Source organism: Symphalangus syndactylus, chromosome 2 (assembly GCF_028878055.3).
Source record: "Symphalangus syndactylus isolate Jambi chromosome 2, NHGRI_mSymSyn1-v2.1_pri, whole genome shotgun sequence".
In the NCBI taxonomy this organism is placed as follows: Eukaryota; Metazoa; Chordata; class Mammalia; order Primates; family Hylobatidae; genus Symphalangus; species Symphalangus syndactylus.
The window spans coordinates 27,127,226-27,140,573 of record NC_072424.2 but is presented as its reverse complement, the minus strand read 5'-3'; the positions used below and the strand labels follow the sequence as shown (position 1 = coordinate 27,140,573).

Genomic DNA, 13,348 nt, shown 5'->3' with positions numbered 1-13,348 from the left:
CAGAAACCTTAGTTCTACAAATAAAAGGCAGTCCCAACAACCTGAATGAGCTGGAAGCAGATTCTTTCCCAGGACTTGCCGATAAAAGCCCAATTTAGCCAAAACCTTGATTTCCACCTCAAAAAACCCTAAACAAAGAACTCAATGGGAAGTTTTACCTATAGAACTGTGAGATACTAAAAGCCACTGTATTTGTGGTAATTTCTAATGTAGCATAAAAAACTAATATACATTTGATACCTGGATGTGAGTGTTGCCATAACAAATAAGTGAAATGTGTGAGTGACTTTGGAGTTGGGCAGATGTTAGAAGAATTTTGAGGAGCATGACAACAAAAGCCTAGATCACCTTGAAAAGGCTTAGTAGCAATACAGACTTTGAGAATGTTGAGGGTGTGGAAGGAAGTAAGGAACATGCTGGAAGCTAGAGGAACGATATGCTACTCTACAGTGGCAGAGAGCTTAGCAATTGTCTCCAACACTTAAATAGAAAGCAAACTTAATACAGTACGAACTCGGATATTTAGTGGAGAGAATTTTCCAGCAAAATGTCGAAGGTGCAGCCTAGTTTCTTCTTGCTGCTTCTAATAAAATGTGAGAGGAGAGAGAGAAATTGTGTGAAAAACTGTTAATTCTCCTTTGCTATGGGTGATGAAGATGAAGCTGGCTGAGATCAGAGCTTGGGTTAAGAAAGATGTACTCACTAATGGTTAGAGTGTTTTTGGCTGCATTGGATGGTCCTGCAGTCAATGTCAAATTGCCTTACTACTATTTTCCAAGCATCAAATCTTTAAGAACTAGTAGTAGTTCTTAGCTGTCTTCTACTGTGTCAGGCAGTGGGAGAAACTGTAAAAGGTTGGTTGAAGCGCCTCTCCAGGTTCTCTCTTCTAATTATTCCCTTTCTTCAGATCCCATCTCTATTCTCAGGGATGATTCTCCTGACTACCTTAGTAAACTACCATCAATCTCAATCTCTGATTTTTGTCGGACATTTATTATTCAGCACTCAATTAGGTATGACCTTTTGCATTGCAGTTTTGATCCCTGGTTTATTCCTCCAAATATAACAAAAACTAGTTAATTACTGAGATCAAGTCTCTAGAAGTAGAGGTTTCTATTGAATGAGTAAATGAACCGAAATTTGAGCTGTTGGGCTGGGGAAAATTTTTGTGCAGGTGCTATATGTGAAAAGCTGTCTGCAATATTTGGTTTAGATATTTTGGCAGTAATAAATAGAATTTCTTAAATTTTCAAATTATTTACTGTGCTACAAAGATGATAATTTAACTTGAATATATCCCAGAAAAATCACGGCATAAGATTTTTTTGATATGTTTTTCCCATATTTGCCCTAGAATAAAGCATTTGTTAATGCTAATATATTTTGGTTTTCCAACTTTTATTACAGTTGATCTTTGAGTTAGGGGACATGGTAGCTGCTGATTCAACTATCATTGAACCTCTTTATTGAAGAATGACATTGCCGAGATAGCACCAAGTCTCAGAATCTGAAAACTTCATACAAAGATTTCTAATTCAGCTAATCATCAAAATCACCTGCAAAACTTTACAAAAATTTAAATCATCATGCCCAGAGATTCTATTCAACAAGGTTTGGAGCAAACCTGGAAACTGAATTTTGAAATGTTCCCAGATAATTCTGTTGATCAGCCAAGTTTGGGAATCTCCAGCTGAAATGCCGAGGACTTAGTCCATCTGCAGGCTCATCTCATGACCACAGCCTAGCCAAGGTAAGCAGGGCAGTTGCATTTGCTGGGCACTCTGTCCCTAATGTGAAGAGAAGCAGTGTGGAGATGTGGAGAAGCCTATTGGAGAGGAATCATTTCTTTCTTGGTGTTTGCACAGCTAAGGATGCAGAATTTGCTTGTGTTAAAAATTTTACCTGCATGGTCGATTCTATAAGACATCAGTGCTAGGCTTCATCTCATGTTCCAAGGATTTGCAGCTCTTGATGCAAGAGTAAAAAAGAATTCCAATAAAAATTTATAATAAAAAAGGCAACAGAGCAAAAAACATTTTAAAATAGACTTTTATGTGAGTATATAAGAAGATGAATAAGAGCTCATTTGAATGTGTTATCTGGGACAGTTAAGAAAAAGAGTAAGCGTTATTATTTTTAAAAGGACATTTTCTGTGACCCTTTGCCAATTATCTTGGTTAATTCAGGCTTCCATCCTTGGAATGGTTGGCTGTCCTCATCTTCTTTAGCCCTAGACACTGGTAAGCAGGTTGAAAGAGAACTAGAAGTTTTGGTTGGTTCCATTCTCATTGGGCGAGCTGTGCCTAAACAATTCTTCCTGCTTTGCTTCAAGCTTCCCCAATCAACTGAAGCACCCTTTTGGGCTGCAGAAGAGAGGTAATCTGATATGCCAATCAGATGAAGAGTTTTAGGAGTATTGGTGTCTGACTATTGTGAAACGGACAAATAATAATCATCTGAGCTGGGCCCAGAGAGAGAGATGGGCATTACCTTGAAGGATAGACATGCTGGGTTGTTACAAGGTTTTTTCTGTAGCATTGGTTTATGCTTCAAATGGCATCATGGAGTATATGGATCATTTTAAACTATATTCAACAGCATTCTTCAGTGAGTCTTATGAAACACAAACCCTACGTGCTGCTTTCAGCTAAAATGATCATGAGGTCCCATTTCAAGGGGCTGCAAGTGCATTACCCTCAGTTAATATCCCCCACTAACTTGTAAACAGAAAGTTGTACACAGCATTCTTATTCCAGAATTTAACACAGTGCCTTAGAGAAGCAGCTCAATGAACCAGTCCAGTGGTTCTCAACCAGATACGATTGATTTTGCTCCCCAGGGGACATTTGGCAATGTCTGGAGTCATTTCTGGTTGTCATATCTGGGGAGTGAGAAAATGGGAGTGTGTTACTGACATATAGTAGGCAGAGGCAGGGATGTTCATACACATGTTACAATGCACAGATGGCCCTTCATGGCAAATAATTATCCAGGATTCCAATAGTGCTGAGGTTGAGAAGCACTGCACTAGATTAAGTATATAGTTAATCCCAATCTACTCCTTTGGATGCCCATAAATTATTAAGTTGTCTATTTCCATAGACCATTTGTCTCCAACAATGGGAATTCACTGTGTAATTCTATCAAAAGCTGGAAAGAAATGTGATGTAAAGAGAGGGTGGGCAGAGTAGGGAACTGAGAAAGAAGGTAGTGTATTTCAAAGTTGAAGTAACAGCGTTTTTCAATTATTCATGGTTTTTAATGATCTATACCTTGTTTACCTCCAATAGCATGGATAAATGAGAGTGATTCCCATGGTAAATTGAATCTAATGTTATTCCTTATACAATGTGCGTACACTGGAGACCTAGAAGAAGAAAGCTTTGTAGTTGCCAAAAATGCAGTTATTAGTTTTTAATATAATGTTTACATGATCTGAGCTTGGTGTCATAATTGGTGACTTATCCAATCATTATTAATTGATAAGTTTTTGAGTGCTTTCTAGGGGCTAGGTCCTGTGCTTAGCATTTACATGCAATATTGCCCTGAAGCCTCCTAACTACTCACTGAAAGTGTAAATAAACTAAGGCTCAGAGAGGTTTGGTGTTTTACAATTATTCACAAAGTTAACCTCTACCACTTCTCAGAACGAGTGAGTAAGCGGAAGAAGTAGAAAGAGAGTTTAGATCCTGACCTCCTCGTTCTCCCTAAAGAATATCTTTAAAATTAAAAAAAAAATGTTCTTGAGGAATTTATTGAGGTTTAATTCCATAACATTAATTACAATTTTAAACAGAAAGTTTAAAGATGTTAAAGACCAAGATTTTAAAAGGTTACTGTCCAGAATAATTTTCTCTCCCTGGCCCCTATCCCCCACCATAAAATCTGATGAGCGCATTACAGTGGAGAACATATAGGAGGTCATGAGGTCATTTCAGAACATCAAGGTTACACTTGCTCCTGGGATTTCTGGCTCTGAAACTTGTGCACCTGTTTTCTCACCTGTAAAGAGGAGCGCTTTACCATCTGCTTTGCCTCCCTCATTTAGGTTAGATGCAGATCAAATGAGATAATGTCCATAAATGTCCTTTGTAAGCTTCAGTGTATTGCACATACCTGTCAGAATGGTTTATTTCCATTAAATGCCTGTGGTGGATACTCTTACAAAATGGATGTGCTGGTTTCCATGGTGCAGCTAGGGATACATCAGGGACTCAGATCTGCCCCAACAAACTGTTGGCCACCTAGAAAAGGCCCCATGAGGACAGTAGTTCTGGAAAAACCCAGGAAAGAGTTGCTGGGCTCTAGGAGTGTTTCAGGGCCTGAGCTTCCCTTTGAAAAGACCATATTATGACAGAGGCATCTGAGCACCTGGGGCAGCCCTTCAGAAATTTTGCTCTTTGAACGCTGGGCATTTTTAAGATTATTCTTTGGTGAAGTTCATCAACCCCTACAAATATGTCAGATTTCTCCCTGTGCTGGTTCTTTGAAGACAAAATATTTTTAAAAATTAGGAGAGAAAGGAGTACCTGGGAAATCCTGACAAGCTTTGGAACTCTGCTCCCATATGTTTTATTGATTTATAAAAATGGTGAATTCCCTTTACAAAAGATTCAAATAATGCAGACAAGTAAAAAAAAAAAAGCTATAAATATCCTCAAATCCCACCACCCAGAAATGACCACTGAGCATCATTACAGATGTGGCCTTCTGATTCTATGTGGAGATAGTGAGGTGAGCGAGAGAGAAAACATAAAGAAGGGTAGGGAGACGGATGGATGGGGTCAGAGAAGTGAAGAGACCTCCTCTATGTGATGTAGGTGGTGCTGGTCCTGGGCACAGTGGGATCTAATCCAATGTGAAGGGCCACTTATTTAAAAAAAGCAAAATCATGATGAATGATTGAGATATAAAATGAACATGTGTTAAAGATTTTATTTAATTCACCCATTAATGAGAGAACTGATACGTTGTTACAATCAGGAAATCCAAAGAACGTACATATTTAAAGATCAGAAAAGCGAGAGAGGAAGAGATATGTCATTCTACTGGGAAAAATTCAATTGCATGTGTATAGTAAAAAATTATTTTGCATTGCTATCATTTATCTATAATGTACAGAGTTTTAAAATTTCTCAAAGGCAATGAAAGGCTAGAATCAGATAATCCTGAAGGGTATGAGCAAAACACTGCATAATTTTCCTTTGGAGACACTCAGTAATATATTTTGCTTACTCCAAATTTTCTTACACCCACATGTTCCTGCTGCAAGCCCAGGGCCCTTTTCTCACATCACACTGTGGTTTTCTGAGGCTTCTGTCTCTTACCCTTGCCAGAAAAAGTTTCTGAGCACTGCAGGTACAACCTCAAGAGTCAGAAAGGACGAAAAGGTTTCATCGTGTGCTTTTTTCTTCTTTATTTTTTAAAAAATCATACAATTTAAGAAGTGAAAAAATATCCAAAAATATCTAAGGGAAAGGTTGTAATTTCTACTGTCCTCCCCTTCTCCTCCCATGTCTCCTGCCCCCAGGGGAAATCAATATGGTTTAAGATATGTCCATCTATACCTTCCGCATGTTCAACAATCACACATAAATATTTAAGCACATATATAGGGATTTTAGTTGTGAGAGTTTACATAAGTCGGAATTTGGGAATATACCATATATGTCTGTATCTTTTTTTCATTTAAAATAATGCATGGAGGCTATCTCAGGTGCACAGATACTGACTGAACGTATGTAATGGTAAGCCATGACATGGATACTCCTTCCCAGTCTAGTCCTGGGGATTCATTCTCATTAAGCAAGGAGCAATACACATAGTTGTGGAATAGGAAAGGAATTGTCCTTCTTGAAATAGCCATGGTGGGAAGGGGAGAAGGAGGACAAATTTTGCCATTTGAATTGGATTGTGGGGTGGCACAGTTAAACATCTTTGTCCAGGTAGAACACACACCAGCACCCTCCAATCATTATGGTGTTTCAGAATCCATCATGCTGTGTGTAGGGAGCATTGCTCATTAGTTTTAAAGAAAACAACTCTTTCCTTGGTAATAAAAACCAAATAATTTTCAAAGAAAATTATATATTTACTAGTGGGAAAAGGAGTCTCCCTACCCGGTCTTCCAAGGAATACTGAAAATCTACCACAGCAGCCTTAGGAGGACATCAAGGGAATGCTTGCTGCATATAGCAAATTAAACATTCATATCCTGGTGAAAGCCTCCCCTGCATCATTAAAAAAATAAAAACTGGAAGTTTTTATTAGTTATTAGAAAGGAACTTTCTCTTGCTAATAGAAACTTACGCTATCTGGAGCCAAGAAAAAATGTTAGGTGGTAGAATGGGAAGGAAGAGGATTATAGGAAAACCATTCCTGAAAGATAATGCTATGAAAATCGCTCCTTTTGTAATATTTTTTCCTAAGCCGAAGGGAGGCAAATGCATAAACCATTGTAATCTTGTTAACCTGGAGGGCGCAAATCCAGAACCCCTGAGAGGAGGGAAGCAGCCAGCAAGAGGGGCCTTAAGCCAAATGGCTCCTGAATTGCTCATTTCTACTCATCCACAGGCCTCAGAGCCTGAAGTTTTAAAGAACATGCTGCTTTACACTCTCAGTGGTACATTTCTGTTCTACTGGCCTTTTGTTTCAATCTATCAATCAAAACATGTTTTACTGATCGTGTACTAAGTACCAAGAGCTACGGAGGTTATAGCTTCCAGATACAGTAAGCTCCTTAAGGGCAGAAATCATCTTGTCATAGACAAAGAGCATAAAAATAGAAATAATACACAAGGCAACATAAAAGGCATTTTTAATAGTGAGCAAAGGCTTTCCACTTCTTGAAAATTTTGCAAGTTTTCAGCGAGGGGAATTCTGAGAGGTACAGAAAAGTGTTTTGCATATAGCAGAAGCTTAATACACGTGTGAGGTTTAGAGGGAGAGACCCTTATGAAGCTTGGGCTCTTCAAAAAGGTCATGGTGAAGGAGTATGGTGTCCTGGTGCCATAGTAATAAAAATAGTAGTAATGATGGTGGCGGTGGTAATTATAGTAAGAGCAGCTCACAGTTACTCATCTTATTTCATTTAATTTTCACAAGCACCCTATGAATTGGATATTTTTATTATTCCCATCTTAGAGATGAGAAAATGGAGACCCAAGCCATTCAGAGAGCAAGTGAGAATGTAGCAGAGTGATCAGAAACCACAGAGTTTAGACTACAGAAACACACCTGTAGTTGAGAAAGTTGGGTCAGTTACTTCTTGCAACATGGGGGAATACACATTATGTGAAACTGCAAGGTTTCTCAGTAACAGGATGTTAGAAAGAAGCTATAATAAGATTTAGGATTTGTATGGGTAATTTTGGGAGTGTCCAAGGAATTGGATATTCTCTCTGAATTCTGCAATTCTGTGATAAACCATCTTAGTAAATCTTATCTATAGGGAGGGTAGACTAGAGTGAGAATAAAGTTGTAACTGGCAAAGAACTAGCAGCCACTCATTTAGCCAAGGGAAAAAGGGGGTTTTGTATTTTGTGTTGTGAAGTGACCCTGTCTGAGTGGATGTTTTGTGAGATTGTGACAAGCAGGAGAACAATATGATTTTACTGTAAGCAACAGCTATGTTTGTACTATCATAGAGTGTCAGTTATGAGTTCCCTGATGTAAAGGGCTGCCTTTTTTCCCTTCTAACTTTTGAGTGGTTTGTGCAGTTGACTTAACTGGCTTAGCCTGTTGCACAAACATCTGTACAGTAGACCTGTCATGAAAATTAGATGTCATGCAGACAAAGGACCTAGCACTTAGCATACAGGGTACTCTCTATCACTGGGCTATTCCTGGAGGAAGACCAGAGATCATGGGAGGGCAGACAGATTTTCCATCACCCAGATGATGGAGAGGGCATCTAGATGGAGAACAGCAGGAGCAGAGGCAGGAATATGGAGAATATCTTATACCCAGAAATTCCCACTAATTGGCTAGACTCACATTTCAACTTCTTTTAGAGCTTGAGAGCTATGTTCTTAAGGTTTTTTTTTTTTTTTTCCTTTCCTTTTCTTAAAGACAAAGACATCCTATGTGATTTCACCAGCAAATGTTCTCTTTGTCTCTTTGTTTTTCTTGGCACATCAAGTACAGTGTTAGCCCCTGGAGACTCATTGATTTTCAAGAAAAGGTGTTTTTTGTTTTTTTTCTTTCCATTGTCTACATTGGCAAAATAAAGCTGAGCTCAACATCTCATCTTTTCCTTTGATATGGTTATAGACAACATTTATATCTCAGGATTGTAGAAAGCCCTGATACAGCAAAAATCTTTGCTGCATAATTAATTTTTTCCAGCACATCAGGTGATGGTTGGAACTCAGCTATACTCTCAAGCGAATAATGTTTTTTGTATCTGAAGATAGGAAGAAGTAGAAACAGCTGGTCAGTTTTTAAGTGGATTTTATATGTTTTAAGTGAGTAAATCCAGTAAATAACTGTTACATGATTTGTTTGGGGCATTTTTAGTTAACAGTGAGCTCATGGTAGTAAATAACCTTCAAGTGATTCTTAGGTAGCTGGGGATGGGTCTCCTTCCATTCTTTGAAAGTGGGCACATTTCAGTAGAGCGACTGTTACTGTGTTGGGGAACATAAAACATTTTGCCATTTTAAGAGCAATTACTGTTCTTATGAATAATATCATTAAAGGAAATGACAGTGTTTAGCAACATCAGCAGTATAAGAACTGCAAAAAATGCAGTATGCTCCTGGATGACAGATACTTCCCTTCCAAAGATAAGGCAAACATCTCTAAACATGAAAATACCTAAACCCTGGAAAGAAAACCTTAGACAAATACCTCACTGCTCCTTTAGCACTGATTTTCCACATCATAAAGTGATATCTAGACCAAGCCAAACAAGTGAAAAAAGAGGAAGTGAGGGGCGTTTCTGGAGGTTTTAGCTTCTCTTATACCATGGAATTCAGAAATGGTTCAATACGATTTGTGTCACCTCAGGTAAACTAATTTTGTGAAGAAACTTGCCCAAGGTCAGATTCGTTATCCATGAAATTGAGATAATAGGTTTGTAATCATGTTCTTGTCATCAGTGGAATCTGAGATTTGGGATCTGTTTGTCTCTAAAAAAGTTTTATTAATATTTGCTTGCAGCCAGCACTTAATCCTCAAGGATTCACACACATTTTATCCTGTATGAGCTCAGCGATTTACATTATGGCTGTGGAAATTAAAATCCAAAGAGATAACCAGATTAGCCAAGATTGACCACACAACATCTGTGTAGGATGCTGAAATTTATCCCTTCTGGCTTGCAATTTTTCTCTAGTTACATATCATGCTTATTAATGTTTATGTCACACATTTTAAGTTAGTTTTCCTATGATTTGTAGTTAGAACCTAGAGACAGAATCAATCTAATGATTACTGACTTACTTAGAACTTGATTTTCTTTGTTATTGTTTATGAAGTTTGAGCTCTTACGCCATTGGAGTTTCTGCACTAGAAAGATTTGAAGGATGGAGCACAGTGCACCATTAAATGGGTTTACAATCAGATAGGGATGGATGAATACACATTAGCACCTCTATTAATTGGGCACTTTTAAGTTGCAAGTGACAGAATTCTAACTCTATTACTTACTTCCATGTGACCCAAACCCTATGGGAGACAGAAAATAGGGCTTCAAGGACCACTGGAGCCCAGATCCCAAACATGCTAGTGATAGCAATGGAGGGACCATGAGCTTTGGAGGCAGTCTTGATTTAAATGCTGAATCTGCACCTGTGTGAGCTCATCTTGGTGAAGAAATGTGCCCATGTTCACTTTCCTCTGTAAAATGGAGGTTGTAGCTATGTCCTCATAAAATAGGTGTTTGATGATATAAAATTGGTTTCCTTTGTTAAGGATCGAGGGCTGGAGGGCTGGGTAGGCCAGAGATGGCAAGCAATGCCCAATTTTCCTGCACTGTGAAAACAGCACTGTTAGGAATAGAGGACACAACTCAAGGTCAACTATCACTAGACTTTGTGTGGTTTTGATCCAGCTTCTCAACAGCCATGTTATTTTATTCTGACGTTGTAGGAGGAATGAATCCTTAACCTGAAGATTTCAGAAAATAGTAGAAGAGGAGGGAAAAGACATTTTCACAGCAAGTGAGGAACAGTAACAGCCAAAGGTGGCTATGTGGAGGAAAAAATGCTGACTCCACAATATAGCTGAAGAGCCTCAGGGCTTTGTGACAATTTTACTCCCAGATAGGAAAATAAATAAATGACCAAAAAAGACCCTAGCAGAGGTAGAAACTAAAATACCATGGAATCTAGTGTTAAACACTGTGAAATTTGTAAAGGATTATTTTCCTTGCAAATACTTTCAACCTTTAGGGAACAAATCTACCTAGACTTTTAAGCATAAAAAATAGAATAAAGTACTTCCAATTACTTTTATAAAAATATAGCATTAGCACTAACATAAGTCCAAAGAGCACATAAAAATATCGTATGTATTATAGCTATTTTATTTGGGATTTGGACATCTATAATCATCAGCAAACAGAACCCAGCAGTACGTTAAGGGAAATATCACCATGACGAGGAAGCGTTCTATGACTTCATTAATTGTTTAATATTAGGAAATCAATGGTTCTAATTCAATTTACTAACAGCAAAAGAAAAAATGTAATACAACTTGATATATGCTGAAAAGCATTTGGTAAAAATTAACATCCATTCTTGATACAAAAACTTTCAATCAAATATCAATAAATGAATATGCTCATAGCATTATAAGACATACATTTATAATCCATGGCTAGCCTCAACCTCAGTGTTAAAATTCCCATTAAGATCAGAAACGTGAAAAGAATGTTCATTGTCATAAATATTATCTGGTGGTGTTTTTTCTAGATGTGACAATTCCATTAGAAAAAGAATTAAAATGAGTGGTGGAGACACCTTGATGATGTGCAGACTAAAACACTGTGAAGCTGTTAAAAAGAGAGTAGGATTCTCTATGTGCTGAATTATAACAATGCCCACTCCATATTGAGGAAAAATAGGATATGTATGGTCACTAGAATATTATATCCTTTCTGTAAAATCAGAGTGCATAATTGTGTGTTGGGGAAAGCAAAATGCATTAAAAAAAAAACATGATTTTTTTTAACTCATGCTTGTATTTAGCAAGGTATTAACTGTTCTACTTCTGAATAATGGGTTTACAGGACACTTATTTCCTTCTCTTTGCCTTTTGAAAATTGCTTGACTCTTTTTTTTTTAAACAATACACATGATGATAATAATTGTTAACTTTTAATTATCAAGCATGTGCTTTTGGATTATGCTTCATCTCACTCAATCTTCACATTATTTTCTATCTCTTTATTTTCCAGATGGGAAAACAAGCTTAAGGAAGGATAAGTAACTTGTTCAAGGTAAAAGGCGTTCTGACTTTAAATTCATGTGCTCTTAACCACTCCTCTATTGCTTTTATTATTAGAAAAAGAAATTGTCATTTCCAAAATACATATATATATATATATATATACACACATATATATATATATATATATACACACATATATATATATACACATATATATATAAAATACATATATAATACATATAGATTACATATGTATAATACAATATATTACAATATTATATATTGTACATTATATATTATATAACATATAATATACATATATTATATGTTATATAATATATAGTATGTTATATATAACATACATATATAATATATAGTATGTTATATATAACATACATATATATGTATGTTATATATAACATACATATATAATATATGTATGTTATATATAATATATATTATATATTATATAATATATATTATGTTATGTATAATATATATTATATATTATATAATATATATTATGTTATATATAATATATATTATATATTATATAATATATATTATGTTATATATAATATATATTACATAATATATAATACATATGTAATATATATAATACATATATAGAGATATACACACATACATACATACATTCTATTATAAATGTATATATAAAGTTATTTCATATCTTTATATATAGAAATGATGTACATATACTTTAAAAAGATAGTTATATAAATCTCTAAGTATATATTTATGTGTATGCATACATATATATACATATATGTGCACCCACAAATATATATAAAAGATATAAAAAGTTGATATAATACAGTGCCTAGAAAATGGTCAGTAAATTGTATTTATTCATCTTCCTAAACCCTCCATGCTTGGAATATGAGCAAAAACTATGTTTATTTAGCATTGTATCCCCTAGCAGCAAGCAGGTGTCTTTCACAGTATTAATATTAAACAAAGATCTTTTATACATGTAAATATAATAAACAATAGAAAATTGGATTACATTGCATGCCCAGCAGTGAGCTCTTCCTGCGATACCCTCACTGCCTACTGTCCTCTGCGATGAGCACTGACCTTTCTCTGGGCTGTGGATGGAGTCACAGCAGGGGTCAACAGGGCCATGGTGTGGATTCAGAACCTAGCACTGGCCAGCCTGCTCTATGATATGAGTAGGAGAAGCCTCTAGAGAAAGGCTGGCTTTTGGATATAGAAGGATCTCCTCTTCATAGAAATCTGGCCTTTGCAATAGCCTAAATGACGACCTCATCCTTTCCGCTCAATGTCATTCTTCATGGATGCTCCGAGGAGGAGGCTGAGGATATAGCCAGGCCATGGAGTGGGCGAATGCTATTTATGGGTCCCAGGTGGTGCCCAGAGTCCTGAAAGCACTAATTGAGTTTTCTGGAAAATACCACAGTTCACCTTTGTTCAGCTAAAATAGAGCTCCCCCCCCTCATTTTTCCTCTAGTACTGGCTCCTGAGCTCAGAGAAGATAAGGAGAGGATCATGCTGACGTGAGCACTGACCACAGAGGGAACGAGATACCCAAGAAATACCCTTTCCCTGTGGTGACAGGATGGAAACTGCCAATCTCTCTGCAGGCACCCCTCTGGCTGGTAGGAGGCACCAGAACACACTGCATGCTCCAGTGTGTGACATGCTGCTGTTTCTTAAAAGCCTGTGTGAGAGGTCAGTGCCACCAAGTGGCTGAAAGGTGAGTGGGCAAATGGAAGGGTATCTGCAATACAGTGGCTTCCTAGTGCTTCCCCTCCCCTTCCTCCTGCCTCTACCACCCGCCCATTACCCCACGTCTCTCAGGACTCTATGCTGTCCTAGGCAGACTATAGGGTACTGGATTAATCCCCTCTTTTAAGTTAGCTCTCAGGTGTCCAACTCTCCCTTTACACCTTAACCTAGACTTTGGCCTCCT

At 37.1% G+C, this 13,348-nt stretch overlaps 1 long non-coding RNA gene across 1 annotated transcript; it reads left to right on the top strand.

The window, feature by feature from the left end:
- Nucleotides 1–1,435: 1,435 nt before the first annotated feature.
- LOC134734373 (uncharacterized) lies at nucleotides 1,436–13,007 on the top strand. Its single transcript, XR_010117590.1, has 3 exons — nucleotides 1,436–1,750; nucleotides 11,402–11,443; nucleotides 12,887–13,007. It is a non-coding gene; the product is annotated as an uncharacterized lncRNA (long non-coding RNA).
- The last annotated feature ends 341 nt before the right edge of the window (nucleotides 13,008–13,348 follow it).